This window comes from Metopolophium dirhodum, chromosome 7 (assembly GCF_019925205.1).
Source record: "Metopolophium dirhodum isolate CAU chromosome 7, ASM1992520v1, whole genome shotgun sequence".
Taxonomy (NCBI): Eukaryota; Metazoa; Arthropoda; class Insecta; order Hemiptera; family Aphididae; genus Metopolophium; species Metopolophium dirhodum.
In genome coordinates, this window is record NC_083566.1 from 9,083,151 (window position 1) to 9,109,232 (window position 26,082).

Here is a 26,082-nt window from a genome sequence, read left to right on the forward strand (position 1 = left end):
AATATATGTATTGTATTTGCTTTGTCTGTGAAGTCTCAACAGTGTATTATAATATAGTATACACAACACTGTTGGTAGTATCTGAGTCATCTTTGAGTGCCATGTTTTTTTTCTACTTATATTTTCATCATGCCCTGTCGATGCGACGGTGTAGAAAACTCGCAGCATACAACGTTCAACTACGTTCTAGAAACGACTAATATTGGCTCGCCGTATATTCCCTATGTACAGTCTGAACATAATAGCGGTTTCAATGTAGCGTAGTATAGGAATTCTCATGTGGCTGCAGCTACTGTTGGACCGGAGCAGCAGAAGCGGTCTTTGAACGATGTACAAAACAAAAAAGAACAAAACATTCCGAGGAACGTCATCTAAAAACAATAAGGATAATTTATTGTAAGACTGTGAAATATTTTTTTTTATAATTGTGTAATGTCCATCGTACGCATTCGTAGTTTATACATTGATTAAATTACTAGTAAATTAAATCAATAGTTTGTACCTATGTTAATATATTTAATTTGTAAAATGAGTCGATGCGCCCGTTAGCCTGCAATTCCTATTAACGGCTGAAACTACAAGCTTAAAAAATAAATAATAATTTAGACAATTATACATTTTAGCGACTCAGAATCAAGAATAATTTATTTTGAAAATAATAAAAAAAAGGTGGATAAGTGGATGTCGCTCTGCTGTACAGTAGGTTACAAGTGGGTCACTGTAATGGATGGTGTTAAATTTGAATTCAATGATATAATATCATTGTATAAGAAAAACGATTCTGAGCGAAAACGGTCAGTCACCCTATGATATTACCAAGTATATTTGATGATATTATTGTGAATAAAGTAATTTATATATAACCTATTAACGTGGAGCCTTGTTTTAAATTTTCAATCCTTAGCCATAAAAGTTAAACATTTTATAAATTTTTAACCACAAAATAATTAATAAATTATAAATTTGATAAATGTTGTCAAAATTTGAACTTTAAATGCTTATAAAAAAAAATTGTGCATATGTATTTTTAATATTTTTCAACTGCTATTAAAACGATATATCAGGAGTCTAATATTAAATTTTCACGCTTTTTTACCCAACAAATAAAAATTTATTGATATTTATAGAAAAAAAAACTAAAAAAATTGAAAACTGACAATGTCCGTAAACAGCTCAAAAAGAGTCAAAATATTTTCAACATTTTATGGTGTATATAAAATGCTAATATAAACATTCAGTGAAATTTTCAAGTATCTACAGTCATTCGTTTTTTAATTACAATAAAATAAGAAAATTGTTACATGAGAAATCGAGTAAATATCAAATGTTGTAAAAATATAAATTTCAGACGCTCATAAAAATTTAATTTAAGTTTCTTCTAGACATTTTTTTTTTGATAAAGGTAGACAAACTTATGAGTAATCTTATATTACATTTTCAAATCTTAGATTTAAAAAGAAAAATTTTTATGAATTCTCATCAAAATAATTTGCTATTTTTCGTGATTTTTCCGTATTTTGTCAAAATTTGAACTTTAAATGCTTATAATTAAAAACTGTGACTAAGGATTTTTAATTTTTTTCATCTGCCTTTGAAACAATAAACTAGGAGCCTTCTATTAAATTTTCAAGCTTTTTTACTCAACAGATAAAATTTTATTGATATTTATAGAAAAAAAATTTAAAAAAACTGAAAACTGACAATGTCCGTAAACAGTTCAAAAAAAGTCAAATTATTTTCAAAATTGTATTGTGTATAGAAAATGCAAATATAAACAACCAGTGAAAATTTCATGCATCTATGGTCATTTGTTTTAGAGTTACACCAATAACCAAAATCGATTTTGTTAAAAATCGATTTTGCGTAAAAATTCCCGTTTTTCCTTAATTTTTCTTTTGTTTTTCACATCGCTTTTGAAAACTACTGGGAAATTAAAATTTTGACCTCCCCAATGCACCAACGATATTCACTTTCCCATCGAACAAGATACTGAAGTCGAAAATCGAAGCATTATTTCGACTACTTATCGTGTACACAGACACAAAAATAAAAAAATGAAAATAAAAATAAAAAAAAAAATAAAAAAAAAATAAAAAAAAAAATAAAAAAAAAAAACACACATCATTGTAAAATCAATACATTCATCGTTTCACTCAGAATCTAAAAATTGACAGTATGACGTAAAGACCATGATATATTGAGAAACCTAAGTGTTTGAATAAATAATCAGTCAGGGGCGGACTGCCTAGGGTGACAGGTGTGCGATTCCCATCGGGACCTGGCGAAAATTTGGACTGCTTGAATAAATTTGGGCCGATACCTTATGAATAATTTATTATTAGGCCAAAATTGGGCCGAATTTTCTGTTATTCCGGGGCATTTTTTTCCCAGTCCACCCCTAACCAGGTCAAAACATTTATTGTATTTGAAAAGGACTCTAAAATACAGTTTTAACAGCGCGAGCGTTTGCTAAGATTTCTCATTTATTTGTATCCATAGATTAGGGAAACACTTGGGAAAACTACTGAGATAAAAAAATAACCTTTTTGTAGTACCAAATAGATATCTAATCCATTAATAAGGTTTTATAAAACATTTGAAATTTGTTTACCATCAGAAAAAATAACTTTTTTGAAAATCAAAATAATAAGTAATAGTTTTATATATTATTATATAGGTCGTATATACATGGTGATTTCCTTAGCATATTCACCTCCCCCCACCTTTATCCTTTAATAATGCATATTTTATCCAAATTCTGAAGTTTTGAATTTAGGATAAATAGCATTATTAAAATAAATGGAGAATGAGCATGCTTGGTAAATCACCCTGTAAACCTATAGACGCTTATTGATGATATTTTACCAATCGTTTTTGTCATTTTCAAACTTACAAATGGGATATTTTTATCAAAATTCGTAGTTTCAAAGTCCAAATTAGTTTTTTAAATCTATATAATATTGTTATGACTTTTATAGTTTCATCGATACATCAACTGTTTCTCATAAACTTTCAATACTTAAATATTGAATGTTATATTGTTATCGGTAAGATGAAAAATAAATTATTAGTCGAGCTATCAAAAAAAAAAATCTATACTTTTGATTAACGGTCCAGTAAAAATGATTTTTATTATTTTGTTGTAATTTAAAAAATATTAAAGCTAGGGGACTAGAAACATTTCCTGATTACTTATAATATTATTTTCTATAGGTACGCAATGAAGTTTTCAAACTATTTATATTCATTTTAAATCATTTATACTTACTATGAACATATTTTTACCGATCTATTGTACGTCGGTATTGACTTTTGAGTTACTAATATTGATATTATATAATTAAAATTATTCTATAATGTATGAGATATTTTTAGTCAAATAAATTTCAACCTAGCAAATTACCAATAAAAAAACAAATTAGTTATTAGTAATAGTAATATAAATAAATTATAAAATATCCTTAAAAGTAAAGACTTTGAAACCTACTATACACAGAACAGCAGAAAGACTTTTCTGATTTTTTCTTAATTATTATTTTAACTTCAAGCCAAAAATTATTGAAGTGAATTTAATAATTGATAGCGAAACATAATGATTCAAGGATTAATGTATAATGACACTAACGAGACATAACAATAATGGATGATTTTATTCACATTGTTTTTTTCCGAGTGCTCTTGAGAAATTCATTGAAAAATGGCATAGAAGGGTTAATGGCATAGTATAATATAATAGAAGTTATTATAGTATAGAATATCGATTTCACATTACAGATAAATGGGATGTTGTTTTTAATGTGAATCAGCTTATATATTTATAATACGTATGTCCTATATCTTAAATTGATGTATCATGTTATATTTAACAATTTTAGTACCTATTATATTAGAATGTATACGTACATACATATATTAATTTATAAATATTTTAAAATGAATTCACCTATACCTACTCCATAATTTGAAAAACATTATGAACATCAAATTCTTAAAGGAAACTAATCGTTTTAATTTTAAATAAACTCTCGAGTTAAAAATGTCTGTATAAATATCTACTTTTTTTTGTGTTGAGGCTTCGACAACTGAGGTCATTAGCCTGTGTAACCGTGGGGGAGGGTACTGTAGGTTTTTAACATGTGCGTGTATTTGTTTTTGGCAGAATTTTTAAGTGGGCTCCCGTAGGTATCTGCCATGCCCGGGTGGGGGATGACGGCCTCAGCTCTCTCTGGACACCGTGACTGCCCGAAAAAAAATGCCACCCGTGGTCGAATTTGAACCAGCAACGGTGCGAGTTGCAACCGACTCCTTAGTCCGCTCGGCCACTCCTTCCCCCCAAATATCTTCTTTATGCATGCACAAATGATAAATCTTATAGGTAATATGAGATACAAATAGTATATTAAATCTAATCATTTAATAATTTTTCTGATGAATAGAGAGAGACAAACATTTAAAATCAATGTTGAATTAGGTATATTTTTTCTCGTACCTACCCTATACATTTTAAATAGTTATTATAATTAATAAATCATTAGGCTGATTCAAAATTAATGCTTACCAAAAAAGAAAAATACAATAAATGTATCCCCCAGTGAATTTTAAATTAGAATAATAGGTAATCGTTTGAAAATCAAAAGTAGATGCGAGATGCCTACTGTTTAAATACTTTGTGCTTACGTCCATTAAAATATAAAATATTTTTAAATTAAAAGTTTGCAAAAATAAAACAGAAAACATGAAAAATGCAAACAGATGTATTAATTTATATTAAAACAAAGGAAAAATCACTCTGTACCTATGATTTATAACAATGACGATCACTCCGATGTTAGAAGACACCGAGTATATTAATTTTACATTTCCATAAAAAATATTTGTCAAGAATATATCACTTATATAGGGTACCTGCAGACCATATTACAGTATAAAATAACGATTTCAGGTGCAACACGATTGCGCACTTCTCACAACTTTCCTTCCCAGAAATATCATCGAATAGTTATTTATCGCCAAGCAAATTACCAAGCATTTTGTGGTTAAACGTTTTAAAAAATTTAATAATATGGTCTTTTACTTGTATTATAAATAGGATTATCTTGTATAAGCTGTATAATATTTTAATATGTACGAAAGTAAAATGTAAAAACAAAACAAATTATTCAAAAATTAATGTTCAGTAGTATATTTGTTAGATAGTAGTATTTAATAAAGGTACTATATTATACTATTATTTATATATGAAAAAAAAAAAAAACGGAAAAAGGAAAATAAAAATGTTTAAGAAAATTATCCTGATTTGGGATGAAAAATTGAGAGTTGAGATTGGTGCGTAATCGTATTACATCCGGGGTTCGCTCTTCGTGATTAGCCAAACCATACGAATCGTGAATTTGACGGAACATTCACAATCTTTGGTCCTCTACTGTGATAGGGTACCTATCTCTTTCGCCAGTATACTTTACGGCACTCGGAAGTTGGAGAGCTGCCAAAAATATATCGACGCGTGTGTTGCTGTATAAACACTACGAGATAATAATAATAATAATAATAATAATACGGTTGGTAGTCTCGCCTAAGGTGACATTTTCTGAATTTTTGTTGTTGTTGTTGTTGATTGTCCATCAAAAGCTTGTATAGGAGCGGATGCGGCGTCACCTGAAGTTTGGAGGACCCGTACAGGGTACTATTTATTTTTAATAAATAAATATAATACAATGGGTTTCACACAACAGTACAAATATTCGAATCCGTCTGACGTTTCTTGCTAAAGGTTTGAAACAATTCAACTAGATACACAATGTGCGTTGTCGGGACTTTGTCGGTGAAATTATTACAGTTGCTTATCTTGTACAGAGTTTGAAACGGACACGTCATTATATTGACGATGAAAAGTTTTGCGATTGTATAATGTATTATGATTACGGAATGTGTGATGGACAGTAGACACGCGTGTGTCCATCATATTATATAATAAAATAAGCTAATTATTACAAATCAACAATTCAAAAAAAATCATCACTGTTCTTATACACTTCAGTAAACCCGGCAGTCATCACTTACTTACGACTGCCATCAGCCTCTTTTAAATGTCTCTCTTTATAAATGTAATCAAAACTCTCCAGTCCAGTACAAATTCTTACAAACAAGTTCAAAGGCCCCGCATAATAAAATTGTTCATGAGCAATAAGAAAATCCACAATGATACGGAAATTTCAAATATTTATGAAAATAGGCAAACATTATTAGTATAAATGTTTTTTAAATGTCATTGTGTATAGAATGTTACAATTATTTGAGTAATGACTAATGATGGACTTTCTATTCCTATACTGTTATTTAAAAAAAAATATTTTAACAACAAAATAACTAAAATCGTTTTGAGGAGAAATTATTATTATACCTGTAGGCTGTAGACATTAAAAATGTCAATATTTGAACTTGAAACACTTATAGAAAATGTACGTGGCTTTACTCTCAACTTTGTTTTAAAACTCTTATTAAAATCTTAATAATTACAATCTATAAGACCTAGAAGTTATTATATAGCAATGACCAATGAGTGCATATCTTGTTGAAAACTGCTTGTTGTCCTTTATTTGACATATTTGTTTCTATTTTTTGTAAACTTATAAACCATTTAAATTATAATATTATATATTATAATTATTATTTCTTAACGATATTAAATCTTTAAAAATAAACAATAGGTTACTTAAATTTAATGAAAAGCATTGATAAACAATAACTAATGTCTAAAATGTGCAATAAAAGTATAACGTAGGTACCTAAGTTTTTATGATATTTAAAAATATTAAATTTTAAAACATTAAATCAAGAATTTGCGTGATATATATTATACACTGTACAGTTGAGTGCTGATTGTAATCTAATATATCATATTATCATTACGATTTACAATTTATATAGCGGTATTCAATTACCTACACATTATATGTATATGGTAACAGGTTTCCTAACTTATATAAATTATAATTTACAAAACAAAGTACATAGGTATAACATGACTTTTGAACGATATATTATACATTATTAAACAGTCGATGTCATGCCAAGTCTAATATTAGTTTTTTATCCATACATATAAATGCATGGCCCTAGTGTCAAATATACATTTTTTAAATATATATAATATATTCAATTAAATTGAAACTCTAAGCAAGTGAACCAAATTTTTTTTCACCGCGTCACATTATTATTTTTGTTATAATAGGTCACGGCACACTTTGGATAAACATTGTTTATTTGACTATTTAAAATATGTTACCATGAAACACATACGTGAGTACACATATTATACATCATAATACTTATATTAAATACCGTGTGTCCGCAAAAAATGGGTACACTCTATAGACTATAACTCAGTTATACCTACATTACTCAGTACCGTATACATATTTTATAATTCTGTCTGCCGGAGATTTATGATCCAATAGTCTAGTTTCGTGTCTTGCAAACAGAATTCAAAAATATGTATAGAGTACTGCGTATATGGTAAGTTAATTATACAGTGTACCCTGTTTTTATGGACACACGGTAATAGTTATACTATTATATTTGTACAATCTTTTACTTTCAATACCTAAAAATATATTATTATTCTATTGTATGAAAGAGTAACGTTTAAATACGTCATGCTATGCCAGTGTTATAATACTTTGTTAAAATAAAGTTGGTTTTTAAAATAAATAAGTTCAAGTTTTCCCGGCACACTCTTTGGGAACACTAATCTAAATATTTTTACAAAATCAATGACAGACAAACACAAAAAACACACATCACTGAAAAATCAATACACATTGATTCGCTCAGTTCAGAATCTTAAATGTCCACCACGGTGGATTAGGCGGTCAGTTAACGAAATACGAATTATTGTTGAAATAAAACGATTATAATCTTTATTATATTAGTAGAACGACGATTATAATTATAAGACTCGCTGTTCGTATTTTCCGGACAAATAGTTTAGACACTTTCGGTGTACATTAGGCGAAATAACATCCACAAGAGCGACGTGTGGTTTGGATCTTAAAGTCAAAATTAATTAATACAACTTTAATTTCCTTTTGGGTTAAATATTAATTTTGTGCGGAGCTGTGGCTTGTCTTCAAAAATAATAAAAGAGAAGACAACAATAATTACTGTTTTTATTATTTAATAATCATAAAACTTAGACTCAAAAGCATTACGTGCATTATTGATCTTTATCACTTCACATCAGCTAATACCTATACTATATTTAAATCATCACAATTCGTTTTTAATCTTATAACTCATTTCAGTTAGCATTCTGTCATTTCATACCGTTCGAACAATATTTTTTCTCCACCAAATTAATCTTACAACGTGGTGGTAAGTTTGTTGATTAAAATCGATTTTAGTTGAAAATGTTTTGTTAGGTACGCGAGTAACCTAACCTAAATATGTGTTAAATGTAGAAGAAACTAAAGATAGAAAGCGACTACTGAGTTGGGGTTCAATAGAAAACAATTTTGTTTCGTGTACCGTATAACGCATTTAAAACGTAGATACTAAATTATTCAAAAACAGCCATAGTATATTTTCCTTCTGTAGTATATTACAAATTTATAAACTATAATTATAAAGTTTAAAAAAAAGTTTTTTCTTTTAAATAAAATATATTATATGAGTGCATGAAAATACATTCATATTGCTTTTCGTATAAAGTCGTAATTTAAACGTTTAATTTCCGGTAACGGTGGATTATTAAGTGTCAAGTTGAATTATTAATGTAACTGAAATCTTAGAAATAATTATTTTTGCAAAATTAACTGCGGTAGTATAAAACAATATTTAATGGGAGCCATCTTACATATTATAATATGTATACAAGTACGTAGTATTATATGACAAATGATTTTACCTAATAGGTTAATGTAAATAAACCGAAAGACTGTTCTGATGAGTCCACCTCGTCATTAAGCTGTTTACTATAATAGATGTATTCAATTTGAATTCAATGATAAATCGTTGCATACGAAATAAAAGTTTGTAACCGTATACCGCGGTATATTAGACTTTGTTAGTTATTAGTTTATTACTAAGCATTTTTATAAGCTATTATTATATATATTTATACAGTATACACCAATCAGTAATATACTTTTTTTACTACATATTAATAGTAATACGATAGGTTGAATTAATTTTTGCCGAAATCATCGTATTTATTTTTTATAGGTTATTATAATAATAATATAATTTATTTATATCATATACTATGGTAATTATTTTTTTAATAAATACCACATTACCGTAGAACAGTGTGAGTGGTATAAATAAGCACCAGCCTAAAATTATAATCTAAATATTTTGTAAATTTCATTTATATAATACGATATAATAATGAATGGTATACGTAAATATTTAAGGTTCCCACTCAACGCAAATATTTTTGATTCCCGACAAAATAACTTAAATCGTTATGTTTATTTTAAAGTCAACTTCAATGTCCATTAATGAAATTGTGGCGATGTATTTTTAATATTTTTAAATTAGAATAACAACAACAACTGAGGTGACATCTTGTATTACATTTTCAAGGTTTCTGGTTTTTTGTGCTATATATTAATTAACAAAAATTGAATTTACAAAAATTTTTAAATAGCACAAAAAAGGTAAAAATGTTTTGAAAATCATACAAAGTTGAGTAAATGCTTATATGTTTATTCGGTGAAAATTGTGGTTCTCTAGAATATAGACAATTATTAATTTTAAAATTACAACAAAAATATAAAATCGATTTTAACGAAGACTAACCTACCGTTTTTCTATATTTTTTTCCACCAAATATTTTAAAAAGTACTTGGAATGTTTTATTTTTGACTTCACAAAGAACTAACTAGATCCAATTTACTTCCAGAACCGACCTCAATTTCGAAAGGTTTTTTACTGAATTTTCCTTTTTATTTTCAAAAGTAATAGGAATGTTTTGTTTTGATCCTCAAATATGTACCAACCAGATGCAATTTTCTACCAGAGACCACCATCAAAATAGAAAATCTAAGCATTATTATTTATAAAGTGATAATGGACCGAAAAAACACACATTATTTTAAAACCAACACATTCATCGTTCCGCTCAAAATCTAATAACTGAATTATTTATTCAGTTTTTGAAGATGTATTTTCTAAGCGATCAATAGCAACTATAACCGTACCTATGAAATTAATAAATCGCGAACATTTTAAAAAGTTCAAAATCGGACACATGCATTAATATCAATCAACAATTTGATTACATTTTCCCCAAGGGTATTTCGCTGGATATCGTACGTGTGTAGTAGTAGTATTGATCTAGGGAAAAAACTTACGTATAGATGGTATACACTGAGCATGTCCGCGATTGATTATGCATCTTATACACGTATTTTATAGAAACGTCGATAATTAGTGTAAACATATTACATATTGTTTGGTAGCGTGGTCTTAGGAACATAACGATACCATAATATACATATAATAATAAATATCTATACAATGTACATAATATATACACCATTATACACGCTTACACTATTATATTGAGTGCCCAATAGTATGCCGTGGAGCTTGAGCCCCGAATACCGCGGTTCCATTCTGTACTTTTGGCGTTCGGAGACCAGTGGCGTATTTAGGAATTTGTCATGGGGAGGGTGCAGATAATTTTCAGAAAACAGCCGCGGGAGACAAAGCCCCCCCACACCACCCAATTACTCTTTATTAAATAAATATACCTTATTTATAAAACGATTTAAAATTGTTGAGTTTTTAATTATTAAATAATAATATATACAAAACAAATTTTTAAAAAAACGGGTTAGTGGATGTCGCTCTGATGTACAGTAGGTTACAATTGGGCCAATGTATAATGGATTTTATTAAACTTGAATTCAACGATATAATATCATTGTATAAGAAAAACGATTCTGAGCGGAGACGGTATTTAAGTCTGGATATTTTATATTGTTATTATTTATTATAGCCTTTGAGTTGAATTAATATTGAAATATATTTATTTATTTTTTATTCGTTTCTATGATGATAAACAAATTGTTAGAAATTCAAATCCCATTTTTAGCGGTTTTTTGTAATTTGTCGGTGGTTTTTCCCTTGGCATTAAATAACTATTGAGAAAAAATTACCTTCATTAAGTACCATCTTGATCCAATTTGCTGAAAGATAGGATACTACATATTGAAATCGAAGCACTTCTTCTAGTAGAAATTGTGTATACAGGATAAAAAAAATAATAATAAGCACCATTGTAATACCACTAGCTTATTAGCTTCTTCGCTCCGCTCAGAATCTTATATAGTTATGTTATAACTTATAACTTATAACAAATAAAAATCACGATATTATAATTGAAAATGTTGATAACTGAAACTTTCCAAATTTTTACAAAATCCTTCGTATCGTATGATAAAATTTGTTTTTCTCAATCATGTAAAAATACAACATTTAACATGTACGAGACACGAGTCAATGGTGGGGGGGTCCGGACCCCATGGACCCCCCCCCCTGTAAATACACCACTGTCGGAGACAATAAATTCAGGACCTGTTCCGTGTACCTACTGTGCAGATCCTTCGTATCCTGGCCATGTTCTTCTGTAAATATTTAATACACAGACACATGCACGTGGTCAAGCTACAGTAATATTTTGTGTTTCGCCACAATAACAGCGAGGCGACTGAGGATTGAGATGATCGCAGCGATCCTCGTCTGTCGCCGCCTTAACATGGCACATGAGTAATCGCCTCCGCTGTAAAGTAAATACCTAGTATTAATAATATACGCTTTCAATGATATATGTGCGTATAATACTGGAGATTACTATATTTTATAGTCAGGTCAGGTGGATGAGTTCACGCTTGTGTGTGTGTGTAGAACCTGAGAGCAGCCCTGCAGCTAACCCATCGCCGTGGTGGAGCATACTGATTTGTATTAACATGAAATTCGACCCTTCCGAAAGCGTTTCTACATTCTTGTACCTACGTACCGGGTTGTTTCCTGAATATCATAGTAAATTATTATACTAAGTCTTATACCTAATACCTACTGTGTATTTTTTTTTCACTAACCCACTTGACATATCCTTTTGAGTTCTCGAACGAAAGTCCCCATGGCCCTATATTATTACGTGCACAAATGCCGTGAAATTACCAGCTATACATAAGCTACACCTTCTCACATAATACGATTGACTGTATTATAATAAATATATTTTTTATTCGTTAATTGCCGTCTCGTGTCTATTTGTTCTCAATTCAAAATTAATATGTTATAGTGTGTATTTAATATTTATTGACGTTCGATTTGACATGATCACAGCCGTCGTAAATGATCTGACGTGCATCTAAATCATATACTATTATATATTCTATACACTTGTAGACAATATTATAATATAACAACGCTAAAATTAAATGTTTTAAATAACATAGAATAAATACGTACAAATAAGACGATAATTGTTTTCCTATTCAGCTGCATATTCGTTTAGTAGTTATATATGTGGTATTAAGTATGTACTTAGGACTTAGGAGGAAGTAATGCTAAAGCGGTTACCTTCCGGTTATCGATTTATAAAAAAAAAAGGAAAAGATATTATACATATCAAAAGATTCACTATACTATTAAGCATCCGAATGTAAATTAGATGAAAATTATATTGCAAGAAGCTACTAATTGAAGTTTTCTAAAAAAAAACTTCAAACAATTATTACAATATTATTTATTCAGCTTAAACAAAAAGCTCGAAAAGTAGAATTTTGTTGCGTACGTGATCTGTATATTAAACTACTCAATAACAATATTAAATATTTACTAACTCAATTTTACATATTACGATACTAGAAATAACAAACCATAGTTGTACATGAGTAATTTATTATTATTTGGTTTTACAAAATAAATAAATAATTATAATACATGTATAATATTACAATAATTAATATATATCATAGTAAATGATAGTAAACTATAAGTAATAGGTACATAACAATGGTAATAATAACAATAATATAATATATAATACAATTATTGGAACTTAATCGTTTTAACCTCAATATAAATTGGTCCAATTTTTTTAATAATTTTGGGAGTAGAAGCGAGAATTTTTTTTTTACCTTTAATGTGAAACGTATCTTTAATTCTAGTACAAACCAAATTTTTTTTAAATTAATTTTTTTTATAAGATCTGGACAATTTAAATTGTTATTAATTAATAATTATATATAGTTATACAAAGGTTCATTTTTTTCAATGTTTTAATCTATTTATTCTAATCAAACATAAAATGTCATCATAACCTGAGTGTACCAGTCAGAAAATTACAGTTGGAAGACGAATAGTAAAGAATACGATTTTTTTCTGAGTTTTTGATTCTAATTGATGATTCTGGGAGACATAATCATTGTATCAGATGAAAGAAACATACTCGAGAGTCGAGACGATATCTTACTCTAGTCTACAGAAGAGACTGTTTTTAAAACATCGGGACAGTGCAATTTAGAACCGTTTATTTTCAGGAAATATAGTTTTGATAAAGCTTTGTTTTTAATGTGCTGCGTGCCTTTATAGATTTTATATGTGCACTGAAGTCTAAAAGTAAGATATTAGTCAAATATTACACCTATATCTTTTATAATGTTTTTTCTTTCAAGACTACTCTAATTTATTGCATAGTTATTAAATATGATATTTTTTTTTAATTTATCAATACTGAATAATTTAGCATTATCAGCTAAAAGTATTTATAATTTTTTTTATAATTTATTTTACCAAATTAATAATAATTGTTACAACATATTATGTAATAAATGCTTTTACAACGTTTAGCTAAAAGTTATATTTTTTAATATTTTAAAACATTTAATATAGGTACAGTTTATATAAATAAGAGAAAACGTATAAAAGTGTGCATAATTATTTTTATTTGTATTAATTTATAATACCCACGTGTATTGTTTTAGTTTCATTAATTCGTTTTTCTACCAGTAAAGATTCAACTAAAGCGTGTCAATATAATATACGACTTGAGTTTTCGATTAAACTGAATTTGTTAATTAATTCCGTATGCAAAAACGCACATTATCTATACACAATTGATATTTTTTTTCAGCGCAAAGCAGTTAATTTAAATTAGTATTATTTTATATATATTTTTTTGGGAGGGGGGGACAATTGTCGTTTTTTATTAAGGTTTAACAGCAGTAACATCTGAACCCTGTAGAGAAATGAATACTTACAGTAAATAAAAATGGTTCTCATTTGAAAAAAAAGCTTGGAACGCCAATGGACACTCCCTTTTAATGATTTAGAAAAAAATCTAAGGATCAGAAAACATGGTTCTTAAAATATATAATTAAAAATTCCTTTAACCAGAGATTAAAAAAAAATAAATGCATTATTAAACAATAAATAGAAGTGAGCATACTTGGTGAAAAAAATTGAGCACTAACTAGTTGGTTTTGATTATTAATAACCTTCTAACTTAACGAGTAGAGTTGCATGCGAAAAATAATTTAATCTAACGCGTAAAAGCAATAACCAAAACTAGTAATTTTGTAGTTTTTTTTTTTTAGTGCGAACATCTCAACGTAAAAAACGTTAAGCTGCCAAGTGCTGACTAAATAATATTTAATATTTAGTATTTTAGATTCTGAGTAGAGTGATGGTGTGTGTGTATGTATTTTCAAGGCTAGGCAAGTTAACATTTTTTTTTAATTCGTTGAATAACTTCAGTTATTTTAAAATAATAAAGTTAAGTTAAGTTAAAAGTTACTCGTATTTTTTTCGTTAACTCGTTAAGTTAAAAGTTAACTTTGAAAAAAAAGTAACTTAACTTAGGGTAAAGTTGAAATTTGCTAATTTACAAAAATAAAGTATTCTAGACACATAATATGGTTTATTATAGATAGTTTTTCTTTACGCTCAAGAAAATTACTGGGGAAATTTAAAATGATACATCAAAGTAAAAACTTCATTCAAAAATTTGCATTATTCTTTGGACGAAAATTAACTTAATTTAGATACTTTTTAAATAAAATTAACTTGAAGTTAACACGTTGATCTTGGACAAAAAGTAACTTACTAAGTTAAAAGTCAATTTGAAAAAAAAGTAACGAGTTAATTAACTTAACTCGTAAAGTCCCATCCTTGTGTATTTTACAGTAGAAAGGAAGTGGCGGTCCTCATTTAAAAAACAGAGGTTTGTGTCTGCACAGGACACTCCTTACAAATCCCAAGAATTTGAAATTATGGTCTTTAAGTATAATAAAAAAAACAATTCCAGGTTTTTTGCAGGTTAACCTAATAATAACAGTGTTATATCATATTAATATAATCGTCGAGTGAATGCAGTTATAATTTGACAAAATGACAACTGGCATGTGTCATACATGTCGACATTTTCTTTAACATGTTATTTGTCTAGGATGTAATCAAACGAACGCTCTCGAGTAATTTTAAAACTGCGTAACATAATTATATAGGGTGAAGAAATAATGTTTGGTCTAGTCAATATAGGGTTGTCCTTAGCTCACAAATAATAACGAAGGACCGCGGCTAACAGGTGATGCGAATATCCGTAAAGGGGTCAAGAGATACTTCAAGTGTTGTCCTACCACTCAACTGCGACTTGTCGTCGTCGTATATGCAGTGCAAATTTTAGATGAAAACTTCACACTACACATAGTATAATATGTTTCATATTATTTATATTCTTGTTATTAATACTATATTTTTTTTTTTTTTAACATTTATTATTAAATACACGATCTGTAATTATTATTTTACAATAAGCGTATGTGATGGAGGATACATGGCTTATGTGAACAGGATATAAGAAGCCACCCATTGGAGACACTTAAGGGTAGGAGTTTACTTGAAATGTGCTAGTATGAGAGAATGAGACTGAATACAAAGTAAAGGGGAAGTAGAGGTACATACATATTTTAGTTAAGTAGGTCACGATACACAGGTACGTTTAAGTCGCCTTCTGGGGTCACCAGGAATATCGTTGGTGGATAGTTCGGAAATCAAGGAATTACGATGGCTGTGGAATTTGGAGTGTGTGAGTTTGTAGAAGGTTTTTGCTACGTTTTGGACTGTTGAAATGGCTAGATCTCTATGTAGAGTGTCGTTAGATACATAGTAAGGGGCTTTGGTTATTTGGCGGAGACATTTTGATTGGAAGACTTGGATTTTGTTGAGGTTGGACCCATACGAAATCCACTTTTAATACTATATACTGTATATAAAATTATAAAGTATTAATGTATTTTTTTTTTGTGGTATATTAACCCTTTCAAGCACACTTTAATCGGATAGAGATATCAAATTTTATTAGAAATCTTTTTCCCTTAGAATTCTATCAAGGTTAATTTTCTGCTATAATAATAGCTTTTTCTTTTTGTATTTAATTTTTATCGAAAATAATATTATAACAATTTTTTTTCTCTCTATGTATAGTGTAAAATGAAATTACGGAATTACCGAGAGTTCCGATGAGTATATTGATGGTAAAAATACTTCGATTTTTTTCAACAGCATCTTTTCTGGTAGGAAAGTGAATCTAGTTGGAAAATTGGGGGGACAAAAGTTCCCAAAGGTTTTCAAAAGCGTCAGGATAAACTGAGATTTTTAGAACTAGAATTGTTATAATGGTAATTAATTGTTATACGAATAATAAATAAAATATATTTTCGAACACATCAACTTCGAAGAAGTACCTATAAAGTTGGTTTTCGATAACAAGACCTTTCGAGCAAAAATTCTTAATATGTAACTTTCAAACACATGGTCTTTGGACAGGTGACCCATAACTGTATACGAGTGAAATAAATAAATTTAGTCTGAATCATAAGGTCTACGACCAAATTATATGTATAAATTGTCTAGTTGTTTTCAAAAAAAAAATCATTCTACCTATAGTGTTGATCAAAAGTAATATTCACAAATATCACAATATTATGACCTTCAGACAAACACCCGTGAAAACTCTATGCCATACAGAATGATTTTTTATTAACACGAGAACAACGTTTCCCGAAGAATGAAGACAAGTAGACAATTTGTCAATACCATCTAGTTGTACTTCCTCATATTTATATTCAAAATTGACGATTTATGATGCAGACCCATTATTATTATTCCCTTATCCACATCCACATGTACGCAGTTCCATTAACATGATACTAATTGAATAATTGAATAATGTATTGCAATGATAGTGTATTTACTTACGCTATTACATTATACACATTGAATACGTTTAATTAAATAACAATTTTCGACGCTGAAGGTTTAACTTATTCTACTAGCACATCCCGGTTCTGCAAGTAGATACCGTCATATTATTGATTACCTACTGATTAGGTATTTTATTTTTCTCTATTTGTTGCTTACCTCTTTAGAATCTAACTTGTTCGTCCAATTAAAAAACAAATAATAATGTATTGTTGTTTTTTTTTTTTTTTGATTTAATGAGGATTTAACAGAAATGATTTCATCTAAACCATAAGAATTGGAAAATGACAAAATACAAGAGAAAAAACCAGGGCTTGTAGCCGAAAAAATAAATTTTGATTTCGATTTTGATATTGGTTACCAGATTTTTATTTTTTCAAATTTTTGATTTCGATATTAAATTAACTTTTTTTGATTTTGATTTCATGGCATAATTGGTGGATAGAGTACAAATGCAGTTAGTGCTGTTATTTTTAGTGTTATATTATTATATGAATTTTATATAACTATAAATATAATTATACATTATATTATATTATATAAAGCGTATTATTCTTAGAAATATAAAATATATAATATTATTATAATTATAAGTATTTATAACTAACATTAACAATACTCGCATATGAATACATAGGTACATAGGTAGATTATTTTGTCTGATACGAATATTCTGTTAAATAAAAAAACACATGTTTATTATATAAATATAGTGTGGTTATTTTTAAGTAAATACCCATTATACAAAAAAAAATATCAAGGTTTTTGAAAATCGATGTTTTTTTCATAATTTGAACTACCCGGTGTTTATATTATAATAGTTTTCTTAGTATTTTTGATTGTATGTACTTACATATTATGTATAGTGTAAACAAATATACAATAACATTAAAATAAATGGAACTAATTAAAAATAGCGTAATATTCGTTATGACATTTATGCGTTTTTAATTAATCATACTCGTCGTGCAAGTTAAACATTTATGTAATATAATATTAATATAATATTTAAATTTCAAAATGTTAATTTTCACGTTTCGTTTTCAAATAAGGATTTCTTCGGTATCAAAAAAACTTGATATGTATTTTAATAGGAGTTTTTTACAGAAAAATGAAGTTGGAACTGAGACAATTTGATTTGTAGATAATTATAATCCTTGTTATTGGCAACAATATTTTTATTTACACCTTGTCCGGTCATTCGGTTAATGCCATTTTTAAATGTATTATAAATTATAATTACACTTTTTATTTTTCATAAAATAATTAAATACATTTATATTTAAAAATATTCAAAAGCTATTAACATGTTTTGATTCGTTTTAAATTCGTGATGCAAATAAATATTTATATAAAAATTATATCGATTAAAAAAAATGTATTTGTAATGCCATCGATAGTTATTGAAAATATAATAATGACCATAATATTATTATTATTATAGTTTCGCAAATAAATTATTGCGTTCAGCTGCATAACCGGCGAAAAGAAATGATTTATAAAAACTGGTGGTTTATAAATTATAATCCACACTAAGACCTAAATGGCTTGAAATAATCCTATCGGTTAATTGCTTTTTCCAATCGACATGCTCTGCAAAGGAATATTTCCCAATTGGTAAATCCAATGACAGTATGTGAGTTTGGCAATGTTATTACTCAAAATGTTCATCTCCGTGTATTTGGAAGGTTTTTAATACATCTTGTTCGTTGAACTTTGTATACACAGCAATCGCTGCAAGACCAAAAACACGCGTTTTTTTTTTAGAAAATAAGAATATATACAATCTGCAATAAATTTATACAATAGGTAATATGGGGTAACACACTTATATTTCATTTAAAATAAGCATTTTATTATTCCCACTGGGTGCGAAAATTGTATTTAATATACGCATTGCACGGTCTTCATAAAACTCATCACCGCTGTTTATGCCGTCGTACCAATATTATTGACATACCTACTCGTGAGCCGTGATTCGTGAAAAACCTAAATACATAATTTTTTTATGTTTAAACTTTAACATCTAAATATTGTTTTGTTTTGTAATCGATTTACTAGTCACTACGCAATAATATCGTCGGTTTGTGGGTATTGCGTCGTTCGTAAAAAGAGTATAATATAACGTTTTGTCGTTTTGATGGTTCCAATCGGTATATGTACCTGGTACCTACGTTGTTTTTATTCGTCACTTGCAGATTCAGTGATGTCGTGAGACATACGTTGTTAGACAATACGTTCCATTTGATCGATCGGCTAAAAATAATTGCATACATCTACACAATTACTGAATTACCAAACATATATATATATTTATAGGTAATAGGTACATACCTACTTCGATGTATATTTTGTGGTGACTCAATCGTCGACAATAGCTATACGAGATGATCACACTTTACCATGTTTAATTGTCTTCCATGTGTTAAGTGACAGTGTAAATAATTGAAAATGTATTAATGCATATTAAATTTAAGCTAAATTACATATACCTACAACCTACTATACCATTTATGTACATTTGTATTCATGCATCGAATGTGTTTCGGTCTTATCTCAAAACCATTAGAAATTTTAAATTATACCATCCACGCACTTATTTTAGAAACAAAACTTCTCTTCATACGAAAAACAAACGACGTTTGATTTTTTGAATTTAATATTAATTTAAAATAATGTAAATAACTATATACTAGTACATAAAAGTGGATTAATAAAATGCATTAACAATTTATATATACTAATAAATGGTAATACAAAGTATAATATTATTATGTTAATTAATGCATAATTTTTATGCAACTCAAGTCATAAAGAAATTGACGGAAATGCATGATTGTGAATCGTGGGGACCTAAATATTTTTACTTACATTCCCTTATTATTTAATATTAATTTTAGTAAATTTATGAATGAATTGATTTCACAATAATTTTTTTTTTTGTAGGTCTCTAAACATTTTTAATAGTAAAAAAAAATAAAAATAACTTAGAAAAACATATGCTTAAGTTAGACTTGAAACAATATTGTACTTCTGTACAGCTTTTTAAATCAAATTGTATCTAATTATTTTGGCAAAGTTTTCCAAAGTTCAGTTTGTTTTACTATTCCTATAGTGTTGATAAATATATTATGTATTATTTATGGAACGATAAATTTGAATACTAATATTTTATACATATTGTGAATATTTTATTTTAATTTTCCAGATATTTATACTTATTTAATTTTACTATCACCGTTATTGTTTACTTCAATGTTAAATTTCACAAGAATCGGTTTGTAATACAATACATTAATTTTTTTGTCATTTTATTTAGCATAATGTCGACTGAATAAAAGTTATGTACCATTTCCGAATAATAGTTTTAAGAAAAATAATACAATTGTTGATCGTAGGTACTAAAAACATACAAAAATATATTAACATATTATGTATTTTTTGCAGTATAAATATTTGTGTATTAATTGTATAAAAACTTATTTATTTCAATTAACTAGTTACGTATTCTAGATAAGTACCTACTAATTTTTAAATATTTTTAAATCTAAAATGTAAAACAAATATTTTTTAAATTAATATAATATTAGGTACCTATATATCGAATATCGATAAACGTATAAAAAAACAAATTTAAGACTGAGCTTTGGACTAAGATGTAAAATAAATCAATAAAAACCAAAAAAAATGTGTTAAATATACAGATTATAAAAATAAATAGGTTGATTGATTACAGTAAGAAATTGTTTAAACTTGCGTGTTATGTTCTTCTTAAAGCCACATTTATGGAAGTCATTTTTACTCAATAAGTTATTACAGCACAAGTAACATTAATTTATGACCTTTTAAAAAAGGTACCAAACTTCGAAATAACAATTTCACACATTATAATGAATACGAATTTACATGTTATTTCATATTTATTGATCTTATAATAATAGATAAACAAAAATCCTTGAAGCCTGGAGATAACTTACTTAATGATTTATTAGAATATGTTTTCATTTAAGTAAATTATGATGTCAAATCAAAGGGTTTTAGGACTTAAATATTTAAAAGATGGAAAAAACTTGTATTTCAAACCAACTTCAGAGCTACCTTCAAAGAATATTTAAATAAAAATTACTTTTTATTAACATAACTGAAATATAGTAAAATGGTCATTTATATTTGTATTAAATTTTTTTATTTAAGCAATCACATCTAATGCATACATATTATATAATATTATATTATGCACAATTCGCATAAATGATAAAATGATAAATGTAATAGAATCATACAAACAAACATAATCAAGATATACCACTGTTGATATTACAAAATCATTTACTTCAATTTACAGTACCTAAAGAAGCCAAATAGCAGAATGAACTTTACTATTTGATTTATATAAAATATTATTTCTTCTTTAATCAAATAGAATTTTAAGTGATTTTTTGAAACGAAGTTTTTTATGGCACGATGCGGGTCTAGCCGGGAAAAAACGTCCTTGACGAAATACTATAATTTATAATATTATATTAAACAGTTATTTTAGTTAAAACATCCAATTTTTATTCCATCATACTGATCGATCTAGTAATGCGATAATATTTTTAAAACAGATCTGAATTCGCTATCATGTATACTTTAGATTGGCTAGTTCACTTTTTAAAATTTACATTTGATAAACAATCCAGCAGAATCTACAACGAGAGATGACACTACTATTGATGCAGTATTTTCAAGATATTTGGAAAAAATTAATCACAAACATACATATCATATTTCAGTTATCACAGGCCTGTAATTTCGATCATTGAATATGATTAATATAATAGTTATTAAATAGTAATAATAATAATTTTCATTTTTATTCATTTTTCACATTTACTTAAATTCATTAAATACTTAAATACATTTACTTATTGATATTTACTTTTTTTTTAATAGCTTTACTAAAATGTATTAATTGTAATCTATAATATTTGTTGGAAAAGAAACTTCGTTTCTACCGGATGTCCCATGACACCACTCACTTTTATTTAATTGTATTACTATTTACTACTATGTATATAATTACTATACATTTTATTTGGAATGAAAACGGGAAATTTTAGTTTTATATTTTACAATACAAAATTACTTTTTTGAATTGTACAAACAATGTTTTTGTCAATTCAAAAATGTCATAAAATGTATTACTTGTCAAAATGGTCCAAAGTTTAAAAATTAATACAATGCTCACGGGTTTCAACTATTATTAGTTCAGTAAAGTCTGGTTTGTTTTATGATCATTAAATTATGTAGTGAATATTTAAATAAACACAACACAATTCTAGCTCAAAATGTAATGGCATTTATCCTTGGTATAAACACGAATTAATTTTATCATGATTTACTGAAAATAAAAAGGTGGACACCTATAATAAAATAAATCCGCATTGGTCTTAAGTTTAAAATAAAACATACAAGTTTTTCAATATTACTTGATTTAATGTTGAACACCAAGACTACAGTAGATATTGAAATACTAAATAGATACATATTACTATATAGAATTACATAAATTAATTATTATCTATGTATTATAAATATGTGTTTTTATTTTTAATTTATTGTTAATATATTAAGCGGGCTGGAGCGTGATTCATTTTTGGTCGAAAATATAACTCACGACTTCAATCACTACGCCCAATATAATGTTCTGATATTAATTTTGAACACGGATTTGTATTCGTCACTATATTTTCTATGCTTTGACAATTTCTTTTTGGTAATTTTTTTTTTTTTTTTTACTTAGAAATTTACTAACAAAAAAAGTAAAAATAGATCATAAGTATTCATAATTCAAATTTAAATACATTGATATAGAATATGAAAAATTTACGACAATTAAAGCATTGTAAATTTAGAGGAGAACTCAAATCTGCTTTCAAAATTGAAACCGGAACATTCCACTGGCAAGTATATTTTGTTAAGAAAATGTATGTTATTTTATGAGGTAATAAGTGGTGACACGTGCATAAGCATAGGTAAAATGCCAAACGTACATGTCCGGTCAATGCGATGGCCTTATATAACGTTATCGGTACAACGAATTACACATGCTAATGTTCATTTACTTCCAACACATTGACATGACCTATATATACTGCAATATAAAATGCCTAGCTTTTACTCCTTAGAATGGATTACGCTCCAGCCCATTTAATTACATATTGTTTGTACAATAATAATACTTGTTTGGTTGTTGATAATTTTATTTCGACATTAGTTTTGTGAAATGAGTGTCTCGATTGCAACACATTCATCTGTGAAATTGTATTGTATAAGTCGCGACACAATTTTGTTTTAAGACGATGGGGACGTTTATGTCCCCAGACATACCAGCTCACCAACTATTTTATACACTCCTCTACGAGCCACCAACCTAAACTTTATTATTTATCTAATTATTTTAATACTTTATGAAAATTAAGAGTTCAAGTTTTCAAATATTTACATATAAAGTATCTCTTAACACTTTTTTTTCAAATGTTTCAGCAACGCAAAAACGAATCTTTTATATAATTCAGAGTTAAATGAAATAAAAACTACGACATAGTATGAATTATAAATGATGGCTTTAATATAACAATAATCATCCAATATCATGAATTGTATTTAAAAATCATTAATTGAAAATAATAATTTCTAATTTCACAATAATTATTGAATACTTATGTAGGATTTGATTTTGTTGGTATTTCTGAGCCCCATGACTACGTATGGTTATGACTTCGGAATAACGAAATTATGAATGAAATTCCGACGCGTGACGCGTAAGTTTCTATAATTTTTAATTTCCGACTGCGAATGACATTCTATCAGTTATATTTTTTACATTTTTAATATCATAATTTGACACACGTTTGCCTGTCATAAAAAAAATATTATAAAGTGTTTAACGACAATAGATTGGGGTTCAAATATGGCGTTATAAAGTAATATCTAATACATATTTTATGGTCATCACGGCGTGGACCGTTACATAATATTTGAAGTGTGTTATTTAATATACGTAATATGCCTCTAACGTTACCACTTATAATGTTTGAACATTTTATGAAATATTTTAAATAACTGTAAACTTTTATAATATTAAATCGTGTAAAATACTAAAATACCTAGGTACCTTTATATTTACATTGTGAAATGTATATTCATCTATCCATCGTACGGGCTTTGCTATTAAATTATTTTACATTTCCGGGAACACATACAGCTACATCTATCCGATCACGATACAAAAAGCTGTCAATGGATGAATTTAAATTTTCCATTAGTACGAATTATCTATGTCTAGGTATATATATATGTTGTGTATAATATATCAGATCAAAATGTGTATAAATGAATTTTAATTAATAAGTATAATAAACGATAAATTGCGCATATAGTCAGTTTAAATAAAATATAAAAAAATGTTCAAACACGTCAATCGTTGACAAAACACGTAGGACTAGCACCCGGTCGAATATTGTTAAATTATTTTACTTTGTACTGAGTTTTTTATTCGTAAACTAGTGCAAACAACACTGTCGTTTTATTTTTAACCTAGGTACGAAGGATATTATTGCTATTGGAAATATTTCCTATCAAAACTACGGTCACGGATGTATACTGTGTACGTGTTGTGATTGTAAACCATCACTCGAGGGAGTGGCCCGTAAAATAATGAATTACATTCGAAAAGGAACAGTGAGCCAAATTTAATTAAAAGTTATGGTCACACAACGCCTAGGGTGCAATGCCGTTATAAACTCTCCTTTAATGTAGTTAAACCAAACAACAGCTAAGCCCAATAAAAAGGACCAATGAGGTCCTCAGAAAGCTGATACCGCCATACCGGTAGGCGGTAACTGGTACTTGGTAGGTGTATGTAGCTAATATCTTACATAATATTTGTGTCAATACTTTTTGACTTTCAATGACGGAGTTATTATCATAAAAAAATGTACACTATATTATATATATTTACAACCAGTCCTTTACTTATTTTAAACAATTACAGTTCGAAAACTCTTTTATAGAAACTGATCTCTAGACTTAAAAAGATAATAAATAAATAAATAGATAACACATTTTAGTAGGTGCCCGAATGGACAAGAAAATTTTTTTGAAACAATAGCGTTTCATACTTCCATTTATATTTTGTATCATTTTTTAACACCGTATATTATTTTAAATAAACTAAATACTAATAAAAAAAAAAAATTAAAAAAAAAAATTGGATCATCTATCAATTTAATCATAAATTTGTATGGTATGTCGTGATCCAAATATCTGGGCCTTCACACGAGTTAAAAACTCACGCTCTGTAATCGTTTTAGTTCAAAATAAACAAAAATTAATAAATTTAATAAATTTTCTATGTTAGAGATTTTGCACTTTATAAATACATAAGAACAACATTCTCATTATTGATGTGTTCCATAATCTAAGTATTGAAGATATCGTTTTCAGGAAGACTAATATTGGTTATCGATCACTTAGTGCAATTTTAAATGTATAGAAATATTGCCTTTTGGCTTTTATAAATTTTTTAAAGCATGATACAAAATGTAATCATAAGTTGTAAGTTTAAAATAACATAATCAGTTTTAATTAAAATCTGTGTCAATATTTCATAAAATCATAATAGTAGTTTAAAAGAGTTGTTTTTAATTAAAAAATGTATATATTATATTTATAACACATATTTTGTACTCAACTTATTGTTATATATTAGGTTACATAATATGTATTCTTTGGTTAGTAAATAACCGTTATTACCACTGA

The 26,082-nt window shown here is 27.5% G+C and overlaps 1 protein-coding gene across 2 annotated transcripts in view; it reads left to right on the forward strand.

Annotated features, from left to right (window-relative positions):
• LOC132949634 (gamma-aminobutyric acid type B receptor subunit 2) overlaps positions 1 to 26,082 on the forward strand; it is a 297,294-nt gene that overhangs the window by 220,469 nt on the left and 50,743 nt on the right. The gene's annotated exons all lie outside the window — the stretch shown is intronic.